A 12,161-nucleotide genomic window follows, 5' to 3' on the forward strand; every position below is an offset into this window, starting at 1 on the left:
TATTGTTTTTACAACATCACACGAGACAACGCAGTGAGCCATCATTTAAAACAAGTCCACGGACATCTAACCTAGCAGTTGATGGATTGCTTTTGGTAGACAATGCATCATGTGCTCCCAGCTTTTAAAACAACGACATGCGACAAGCAGAACAGGCAGTGCACCAGCAGCAACAAACCAGCAGATGATCTGACGGCCTCTCCTTGGCGTGCGTTCAGCCGCCAACCCTTCACAACACGAGAAAGAGATGTAACCACGCCCGGGGCCGGAAATAAAGGACAAGTATTGTTTTTACAACATCACACGAGACAACGCAGTGAGCCATCATTTAAAACAAGTCCACGGACATCTAACCTAGCAGTTGATGGATTGCTTTTGGTAGACACGCATCATGTGCTCCCAGCTTTTAAAACAATGACATGCGACAAGCAGAACAGGCAGCACACCAGCAGCAACAAACCAGCAGATGATCCGACGGCATCTACTTGGCGTGCGTTCAGGCACCCCCACTTCACAACGTGAGCAGCGTTATACGTCCTGCGAGAAAGAGATGTAACCACACCCGGGGCCGGAAATAAAGGACAAGTATTGTTTTTACAACATCACGCGAGACAAGGCAGTGATCCATCATTTAAAACAAGTCCATGGACATCTAACCTAGCAGTTGATGGATTGCTTTTGGTAGACACGCATCATGTGCTCCCAGCTTTTAAAACAACGACATGCGACAAGCAGAACAGGCAGCGCACCAGCAGTAACAAACCAGCAGATGATCTGACGGCATCTCCTTGGCGTGCGTTCAGCCGCCAACCCTTCACAACGCGAGAAAGAGATGTAACCACGCCCGGGGCCGGAAATAAAGGATAAGTATTGTTTTTACAAAAGTTTTTAAAGTAAAAGTGAAAATAATGCATATGTAACAATTCCCATGAAAATAACAATCTCTTTAAATTGTATATTCGGTAAACCAAACCTGGGGGTGGGCGAGGGAAGCAAGCAGGGGGCAGAGTCCCCTAGTTTTGTATAAAAATCAATTTTATTAGTTGATGTAATCCTGGTGCCACAGGAAGGGGTCCGAAGGGGTTGACGTACAATCCGTATTGAACCCATCACTATAAACGAGGTCAGTTCATAAAATGGTGGATGGCTGCAATGCCTGAATAATTATTAATGGACTGGCCCCGTATGATCAGCGTGACAAGCAGCGAGGATCCTCTTCTGTTTCAAAATGTATTTATTCCCATCTTTACAATCTGCAGGGATTCCCATCAGATCAGACCTGGCCTCGCCACTATCCATGCAGTTGCTGACATTTAGCCCGTCTCGGTCAACGCCGAGCGTCACTGCATAAGGGATGTGGGCAAAGAGAGCTGGGGAACGAGGCGAGTGTGAATCTAATTAGTACAATAATGGTGTAAATCCTACCATTTCTCCTTAATGAAAGGATTTTTTTCTAGTTTTTTTAGTGACTGGACAATAGTACAAATTGGGATGACAGGAACTCTGTCAGACTCATTAATCTTACCGCCTCCTAATTGCAAGTATCTGATTCCACCGAGACCCGAGCTGAGAAAAATGCAAATTACGGAGCTGTGCGGGCCAGGCGGGCAAACACTTCTTAGAAGCCGTTGGATTCTGCAGCCTTTCCAGTTTGCGTAGTCTGCTGGCTCACCACAGCACTGACCGGGAAAGGTGGGTGAGAAGTTCCTCTAGCTCCAGTCCTGGAGGGCCTCAGTGGCTGCAGGTTTTCATTCTAACCCTTTTCTTAATTAATTAGTGACCTGTTTTTGCTGCTATTCTTTTGAATCCATTTTAACTGACTTGCTCTTGAAGACTCAAACCCCTTAATTGTTTTAGTCAGTCAGTCAGTCAGTCATTATCCAACCTGCTATACCCTAACACAGGGTCACGGGGGTCTGCTGGAGCCAATCCCAGCCAACACAGGGCGCAAACCAGGAACAAATCCCTGGGCAGGGCGCCAGCCCACCGCAGGACACACACCCACACACCACTGCGCTACTGCAACAAAATTCGACACATCTGAGAAACTGATACGAGATTGGAGGAAGGCAAGAAGATGTAAAAATAAAAAAAAAATTAAGTGTCGCATTTTTGAACGGGCGTACAAGTCAGGGTCTGATTTTATGATCGATTTTTTGGGTTTCAAGACCCAGCTTATATGTGAGTATACACAGTAATCCCATAAACACAAAGGTGAGGTGGAGGTTAAAATCAGGAAAAATAAATCCATTAAAATCAATTGGCAGGAAACTGTGTTGACTAAAAAGCCCGGTGCCTTCTTCCTCACTGGCGGCTACTCTGTTTATCACAAACGGGCCTTACAGCAGAGGAGTCGCCCTGACAGCAGACGCAGCTGACCTTCCGCCGGTAAGGGTCCCTGCTATCCCATGGCTATGGAAAGGCCCCCTCTCCGGACCTCGGCTTGGGACCCCAATGGCCATGGTGCTCATGTTGGAGCCTCCTCGACCCCCCCACTACCTTCCCATTCTTCTGCAGCAAGCCATCTAAACTCCCGGTCACTCCCGCTCCTCATTGCAGCTCAGCCGGAGTGACCCATTCCAACCACCCCTCTGAGCGTTGGCCGCACGCTCCTCTTGGAAGCTCACTTCCCAGCTGCCTGCTTTCTCTCCCTCGAGCCTGCTCTCCTCAGCTCGCTCACTTCCACCTCCTGCCTTCTTTCTTTCTTTCTTTCTTTCTTTCTTTCTTTCTCTTTCTTTCTTTCTCTCTCCTTTAAACCTCCATCTTTTCTTTTTTTAGATTGTTCCCTTCCTCGCACTCGCGCTACCCCTTTTAAAACGGGGACGTGGCACAGCTGTGTCAATGAGCAGCTCCCGGTGCCAATTAGGGTCCCACACCAGTGCACTTAGTGTAGGGCCATCTGCTTCCGCATCATGCCGAGGAACCGCTCTCGCCACGCTCCCTCCAACCAAGACGCGAGTGCAGCGATTATTTATTTAAAAAGATGCTGATCAGCTGCGGACCGCACTTTACCACAAGGGGTACTTTCAAGTTTCAGACCTCCCATTGCTTATTCATCATGGAGTTTGAAGGTTCTCCCCTTATCTCTTTTGGAGTTTCCTCAGGATACTCCTGGCCTACTGCCACACTTCCAAAGACATGCCAGTTAGGCCAATTCATGACTCTAAATTGTACCACTTCAGGTATGGGTGAGCAACTGACCAGGGCTGTTCCTCGCTATGAGTGATGAATTGAGTGATAGACTGCTGGAGTGAAAGGCTCTATATAAAAGATAGATAGATAGACCCCGTGTCTGCGTGGGTTTCCTCCGGGCACTCCGGTTTCCTCCCACAGTCCAAAGACATGCAGGTTAGGTGGATTGGCGATTCTAAATTGGCCCTAGTGTGTGCTTGGTGTGTGGGTGTGTTTGTGTGTGTCCTGTGGTGGGTTGGTACCCTGCCCGGGATTGGTTCCTGCCTTGTGCCCTGTGTTGGCTGGGATTGGCTCCAGCAGACCCCCATGACCCTGTGTTCGGATTCAGTGGGTTGGAAAATAGATAGATAGATAGATAGATAGATAGATAGATAGATAGATAGATAGATAGATAGATAGATAGATAGATAGATAGATAGATAGATAGATAGATAGATAGATAAAGACACTATATAAGTATATAGGTATGGGTGAGCAATGAAGTGGCACCGTGACCAGGCCTGTTTCTCGCCAGGAGTCCAATGGTGCTGGCCTACACACCTGGGTTCCCATGATCCAGGATTAAGCAGGTTGGCGCATGTAATGTTACGTGACGAAGCTTCACTTGGACAACTTTGGCCATCCTAGATATCTCATTACAGTAACAACTTCAAGATGACCTCAAAGCACCAAACAGCATTCAGAAGAAGAAATAAGCAGCAGGTCTGTGGCTGTAGGTGGCCCACCCAAACCTGTGTCCACCACGTTAAAACACAAGTGCAGACCACACATGTACCATGGTTGGAGTCCATTGAGCTGCTCTGTGCCCGCTTTCTTTCCCCAGTGACAAATCTAAAATGAAATCATAAAGTTTTATAATGACGGTGCCCCTTCCCACACATTAAAATGTTTTCTCGCCGCTTCTTATTGTTTCCAGCACCAGAGGTTCCCCAGAGTCTGAGCACAGTGTAGATCTCGTAAGCCAAACGCCTTGTACGTCGCTACACTCCCTTGACTTTACAGCGGTGTAACATTTTTTTATTCTTTTCCTTTCCAGACCATAATTTTCTACACCGGTGATTTCCCCGAGATTATTGTCGCAGCAATATGTCCATTTGTTTTAGTGTAAGCAAGCACAATTGCTCTTAGCTCCAGGGAGCCAGCGTCTTCTGTTCGTTAATGTGCTGCTTTTTAGTCGATGAGCACTTTGCATTGAAGGCTTTAAAAAGCCCGTCTCACTTATGGCTACTTCACCCAACTAGAAATCACAGCACAGGCTCCTCAGTCAATCAGTCAAGCAATCAACTAGTCAATCAGGTTTAATTTCAAATAAGCATCAAGAGTCACCAGACACAAAGCTTGTAATATGAAACAATGGCTGCCTTACACTGCACACCCGTGGCGGGGTCTGGGGGGGGGGGGGGTGATCTATGGCATTTTATACACTTGTCATCCATACAAACTATCGGGATTGTGGGGGGTGACTGCCTGTAATGGGAGCAACTGGCAAAGGAATCCTGGATGAGCATCAGTCAATAACAGAGCACTCTCACTCATACAGCATGTCATACTGTTTAAAAGAAAGGAATAAATGTCCAAATAAATATATATATATATATATATATATATATATATAGCAATAAATAAATAAAAAGAAGATACGCGTGCATGCAAAGTGATAAGAAATGTAGGTATTTTATTATTTAATTCTTATGAGTTTATTTATTATTTAATCATTTATTGATTTCAATGACACCCCATACAACATGAAATAATCCTCTGAAATTTAGGATGACACTCTCACCTGTCAAGAGACAAGAGCTTAGTGATTGGGCAATTAAATCTGAGAGACCACCCTCACCAGCTGCAGTTTCGAGGAATTGAGTGATAGACAGCTGGAGTGAAAGGCACTACATAGATAGATAGATTTATTTTAATTTGGCGTAGTAGGCAGGATAGATAGATAGATAGATAGATAGATAGATAGATAGATAGATAGATAGATAGATAGATAGATAGATAGATAGATAGATAGATAGATAGATAGATAGACAAGGATTCCCAGACAGCACTCCTTTATTACGTGGGGAAGTGTTTTTCTTTTGCTCCCCACTACACAACACAGTAAAAAGCACCAAATAACACACAGTCCTTCTTTCCTTCTCTCTCTTCCTCTGTCGCCTCCACTCCTCCTCACAAGCTTTGTCCTCCACCTCCTGACTCCAGCTCCTCACTGTGAGGCTGACAAGTCCTTTTATAGTGTCCAACCCGGAAGTGCTTACAGATCACGTGGGCGAAAGAACCTCATCCCACATGGCTCCTCCATTTTGGCAGCACCCACAGTACCCAACAGGGCTGAGATAAAGAACTCCAACTCCCATAATGCCCTGTGGGAATCTGGAGCACCACTGCAATCCAGGGGAGCTGCCATCTAGTGTTGTGGGGGAAGCAGTGCCCTAAAGAGGCTGCCTTCCCCCATTCTTCCACTTCTTGGGCGTCCCAGCCTGGTTGGGCTGCTGGGTGTCTCTTACGATAGATAGATAGATAGATAGATAGATAGATAGATAGATAGATAGATAGATAGATAGATAGATAGATAGATAGATAGATAGATGAGAAAGGCGGTATAGATAGATAGATAGATAGATAGATAGATAGATAGATAGATAGATAGATAGATAGATAGATAGATAGATAGATAGAAATACATGAAAGGTACTATATAATAGATAGATAGATAGATAGATAGATAGATAGATAGATAGATAGATAGATAGATAGATAGATAGATAGATAGATAGATAGATGAGAAAGGCGGTATAGATAGATAGATAGATAGATAGATAGATAGATAGATAGATAGATAGATAGATAGATAGATAGATAGATAGATGAGAAAGGCGGTATAGATAGATAGATAGATAGATAGATAGATAGATAGATAGATAGATAGATAGATAGATAGATAGATAGATAGAAATACATGAAAGGTACTATATAATAGATAGATAGATAGATAGATAGATAGATAGATAGATAGATAGATAGATAGATAGATAGATAGATAGATAGATAGATAGATAGATAGATAGATAGATGAGAAAGGAGGTATAGATAGATAGATAGATAGATAGATAGATAGATAGATAGATAGATAGATAGATAGATAGATAGATAGATAGATAGATAGATAGATAGATAGAGTAAAAGAATACGCCTTGACACCAGAAAAATGGTTTGGGGCAGCCACCCATTTGCTTGCATAAGGCTGCAAAAAGTAGGCAATTAGATACGAGTAACAGAAGGAAGATGGTGGGTTTTAAGGTCGGTCAGGGGAAGTGATGTCATCGGGACCGGAACAGGAAGTGATGTTACCGGACCCAGAACCGGAAGTGATGTCATCAGGTCTGGAAGTCATGTCATTGAATCTGGAACAGGAAATGGTGTCATCAGATCCAGGCAGAATTTCCTGTGTTTGGTCTGCAGGGATAAAAGAGAAAGGATTCTCTTTGCACTCTGTCACCCCTTGGCCTGCATGGAATTACCGGCTTTTAAGCTGTTTAGCTGCCTCCCATGTGCACATGTGTGACAATAAGCTGTAGCTGAGATGTCCTGTGCATTGTCTCTATTAAAGATGCGGCTGGTGAAGCTCCTGAGCACAGTTGTTGTCTGTGTGGCCTCGTCAATCGTATCCACTGGAGCTTGTAAATCAGTTCTCAGGGTTCTCAGAGGATTCATGGTGGTCTCCTTTAATAGTCTTCTTCTTGAACGGTCACTCAGTTTTTGTGAATGGCCTGCTCTAGCAGGTCTCCAGCTCTGCCATACTCTTCTCATTTCTTCATGACTGATTTAGCTTGATACTCAATCACTTGTATATTTTCTTGTCTCCATGCCCTGACTTGTGCTTTTCAAAGATTTGCTCCACGTCTTCTTCACTGTTGTAGGTTAGCCCACCACACTATGTTGACCCCCACAAGTTGACCCTTCCTCATTCAGGTGTATTTAGACTGCAATCAGGTGACCTCCATTGAACCGATTCTGGAACTTCTAACACCAATGAGCTGCCCCAGTGAGGATTTAGGGGTGTCATATTAAAGGGGAGTTTCTTCTTCTTCATCCTTCTCTTCTTTCTCTTCCTCTTCTTCTTCCTGTTCTTCTTCTTCCTCTACTTCTTCTTCTTCTTCCAGGTTATGATCTGAGGACAAAGAAGGTAAACATGCAGGTGTCCATGCAGCTAACCCGACGTTCCCTTAAGATCCCCCAGAAAAGACTCCTGTCACCCATGCAGCCCACCCAGCATCCTGGAGCTGCACGGCAGCAGCACTAAGCACTATGCCATCTGCTTTATCTTTGATAGAATTCATTTGTTTCTTGTTACAAAAAATAAAAGCGTAAGCAACATTTTGAAGCAGTGCAGGTTTATTTGCATGAATAATAAACGGCTGTGTTATTACACAAAAGAAGCCTCAATTAGAACGATGAAGATCTGAGGCTTCAGGGTGGCAAGCCTGCATTAGCCAGGCAGCCGGTCGGCACGCAGAAGTAAGCAACGCGTTATGTGTTGTGCTACACGGAGTAGGAGTGAGGGAAGAAAATGAGCTCTTGGGGTGGAGGATCGAAAAATAGGAGAAGCCGTCTGTGGGAGGAATAGAAATTGTCCCATTAATTCTTTCATAGCAACTTGAGGCTGCACCTTTTATGGCATTTTTATGCTTCAGGGGCAGCAGATCTTATACAAAAAAAAAGGTGACAAGGAATGCAGCAGATCGGCAAACTGAATTATTAAAATAGCACACTTCATCTAAATCACAACGCCAAGATTACTCCTCCGGTCGTTGCAACTCCTATGCGCTGGCATTATTAGAATGCTTTTGTGCAGCTTAGGGGAATTAAAACACCCAGGGTTGTACAGAAATGAAATAACATTAAAAAAAATAAAAATACGCATCAATGTGGGAGGAAGAATGGCTCAGTGGTTGACATCAGTTTCAGGGGGGTCTTTCACAGGCAAATCGATAAATGGCTTTAGAGTGGTCTAAGACTTTTGAGCCATTCTGTAGACTGACTGGCACCATTGATAAATATGAAAAAGTCCTTCCTATGGGAGGATGGCTATGAGGGGGGTCCTTACCCAGCCGGGACGCCTCCATTATGGAACACGTACAGGGCATTACCTCCCCCAGAGCACTAGATGGCAGCCCCCTGGGTTGCTAAAACACTGCGGCTTCCAACAGGGCTTCATGCACTTTCACTCATATTGTACATCAGACTGTTTAAAAGAAAGGAATAAATGTGCAAATAAATATATACATACATATATATACAGTATATTTATACTTCACTCGCCCACCCCCAGGTTGGGTTAACCAGATATACAATTTAAGGAGATTGTTATTTTCATTTCATTCATTTTTTATTTCTTGATATTTGCCAGTGATAAAGCTGTAGTGAATGAGTTATCACCAAACCCCCCCCCCCCCCCCAGCCAGCCACTTCGCGTCTCTGCCTCTCAAGTTGTGAAGAGAGGAGCAGAATGCATGCTAAGGAGATGCGGTCCCTCCTCCAAAACCCCCTCTTAAATGGTGATACAATGGGAAACAAATACAGTTTTTTACCTCCTCTTTGCTCGATCAGCTGGCTTGCTGCTGCTGCTTGTGCCTTGCCACGTGATCTGCATGTCATGCAGCGCCTCAAACATTTAAAAGCCTGTACAGCAGCTCTCCTTTTGTCTCACTTCCTTGTCTCGCGGGACGTTAAAGTGTCTCCGAAAAAATCACGTCTTGACCCAAGGTTTTTTTATTATAATAGATATTGTGACGTGTGAGTCACTGTCTTGCACCCCAACACTTGAGTCTGACTCTTTAGCAAAACCAGCTATTATTCTGCTTGAAACAGGAACAGCACGGTCATTTACTGTAGCGAGATCTCTCACTCTCCTGTACACAGACACAGCAAACGGGCAGAGTCAGGGCCAGGTCAGTGAACAAGTTATCCTGTCCCCTGCATTTAGAATGTTCCCTGCATCACCCATCGGCAACAGGCGCTTAGAGCGCAACCGCGATCAGCTCAGAGCTGAGTCTACGGCACTATGAATCTGCAAAGACACGGCAATCGCACTTCGGCATGTCATCCCATGGGGGGGGGGGTCCCAAAAGAGTTCAGAAACCTCATAATATATACAGTATATATATATATATATATATATATATATATATATATATATATATATACACAGTATATATGTGGCAATAAATACATAAGAAGATACACATGAATGGAATATGATAAGAAAAATGTAGGTATTTTGTTACTTAATTCTTACGAGTTTATTTATTATTTAATCATTTATTGATTTCAATGACACCCCATACAACATGAAGTAAACCTCTGACGTTTAGGATGACATTCTCAGCTGTCAAGAGACAAGAGCTTAGTGATTGGGTGAGGAAATCTGAGAGACCACCCTCACCAGCAGCAGTTTCCAGGAGTTGAGTGATACACAGCTGGAGTGAAAGACACTATAAGATAGATAGATAGATAGATAGATAGATAGATAGATAGATAGATAGATAGATAGATAGATAGATAGATAGATAGATAGATAGATAGAAAGGCACTATATAATAGATAGATAGATAGATAGATAGATAGATAGATAGATAGATAGATAGATAGATAGATAGATAGATAGATAGATAGATAGATAGATAGATAGATAGATAGATAGGCACTATATAATAGATAGATAGATAGATAGATAGATAGATAGATAGATAGATAGATAGATAGATAGATAGATAGATAGATAGATAGAAAGGCACTATATAATAGATAGATAGATAGATAGATAGATAGATAGATAGATAGATAGATAGATAGATAGATAGATAGATAGATAGATAGATATGAAAGGCACTATATAATAGATAGATAGATAGATAGATAGATAGATAGATAGATAGATAGATAGATAGATAGATAGATAGATAGATAGAGTGAAAGGCACTATATAATAGATAGATAGATAGATAGATAGATAGATAGATAGATAGATAGATAGATAGATAGATAGATAGATAGATAGATAGATAGATATGAAAGGCACTATATAATAGATAGATAGATAGATAGATAGATAGATAGATAGATAGATAGATAGATAGATAGATAGATAGAGTGAAAGGCACTATATAATAGATAGATAGATAGATAGATAGATAGATAGATAGATAGATAGATAGATAGATAGATAGATAGATAGATAGATAGATAGATAGATAGATAGATAGATATTAATTTCAGTATAGTCGGCAGGATAAGAGATTCATAGGCATCTATGTCATTATATCAATAGGGGAACCGCAAATATTTCTTTTAAAATGTTTAACTAACAGCAGTTTAGGTACACTTTTTCAAACACGTTCTGGCCTGGATATTTGGAATTGGTCCTCTGTGTGTGTGCATGTCTGAGTGTGTTGGTGTGTGTATGTGTGTGTGTGCGTGCGTATTCCAGCATTCTGATTGGCTTGTGCCTTGTGCCCTGAACTTGATTGGGCAGGTGGTTGGGACAGTTGAGCATATCCTCATATTTGTACTACATGTTAATATGTGACATTTGTGAACGACTGGTCACAACAGACACCAAAGCTCAGGTCAGAACCCTCCCATGACGTCTAACAGGTTTGCTTTTCTTTCTCGCTTTGTGTGCCGCAAACAGAGGCGTCGCTTTAATCACTTAGTCTACAGGGCTTCGGCTGAGTGAGGTCTGTAAATAAATTTCCACCCACATCTGTGAAGTATGACATCTATTTCAATCTGTAACCTAACAAGGGCACAGCGAGGAGAGCTGCTCAAGATCTCAATTCTGTATTGATCCTCTCTCCTGAAGTTGGCACGGATCCACAAGGGCATTTTCCTCTGGAGGAAGCGGAGAACGGAACAAGAAGGAAAACCCTTAAGTCCTTCTGAGGATGCCCTTTTCCTTCCTCCCTTTTAGAAGACCCTCAAACAGCGTCTTTATCCAACAATATGTATTCTGTTTAGTCCTTCAGCCCCACCACAGTGAGGACTTTGTGACGTACGCCTACAAGTTACTTACCATCGGGCTTTTCTTTCTGTTTCCACAAATCAGCGTCGGCCGTTTCAACTCACAGTGTGCTAATCAAAGGCTGCAACACACATTCCAGTTGGGCTTGCTATTGCAATTAAGTGCACTGACATATATATAGCGCCTTTAATCAATCCTAAAAAAGCAGGTTAGTCGCTCTCATTTGATGTATCAATCAGTCAAATGTTTGTTTTTCAATGCAAGTGTGGCTTCCAAATGAAAATAGGAACAAATCCTTGACTTTATATAGCGCCTTTCATTTTCCATATACTGTGTGGCACAGTCTGGTGGGTTGGTAACTTAGCCCATGCATGTGTCACACAGACAATCAAAGTACCTGGAATAGAAGTCACCATGTTGTATGGTAGCTAGGGGTAGTTTGAAGACGCACAGCACAGCGCTCTGCGGTTAGTCTTGTTGAAGCTAAGGTCAACTGAACATGGACACTCTGCTACAGGATTGTACCATTGTTGAACAATGCCTCATAGTGAGATTTCTTTGGGTAAAGTGAGTGAAACTGAAGGATGTTGGCTATGTATGGAAGTGAAAACAGCATGACTCGATGCAAAATGTATGAACGGGTAGAAAGGTTTACAGCAAGAAGTACCAGTGTAACCGACAAAGCTCAATCTGGTTGAATCTCATACTCACTCACGCAAGCCCACATCAACATGGCAAATGCCTTCATCAGGGAAGACGGACAGATTATGTTGACTGCTTTTGCTGCAGATTTGGCTATCAGCTGTGGATTGCACATGATGACTTGGGCTACTGTAAAGTTTCTACAAGATGAGTACCCAAACAGCTTATTAACTCACAAGCCAACATCCAACAAAAGTGAACTTGCTGGTGTTTTGCACGAGTTGCTGGGCTGAATGGCCTG

The sequence above is a fragment of the Erpetoichthys calabaricus genome, chromosome 17 (assembly GCF_900747795.2).
Source record: "Erpetoichthys calabaricus chromosome 17, fErpCal1.3, whole genome shotgun sequence".
NCBI lineage: Eukaryota > Metazoa > Chordata > Cladistia > Polypteriformes > Polypteridae > Erpetoichthys > Erpetoichthys calabaricus.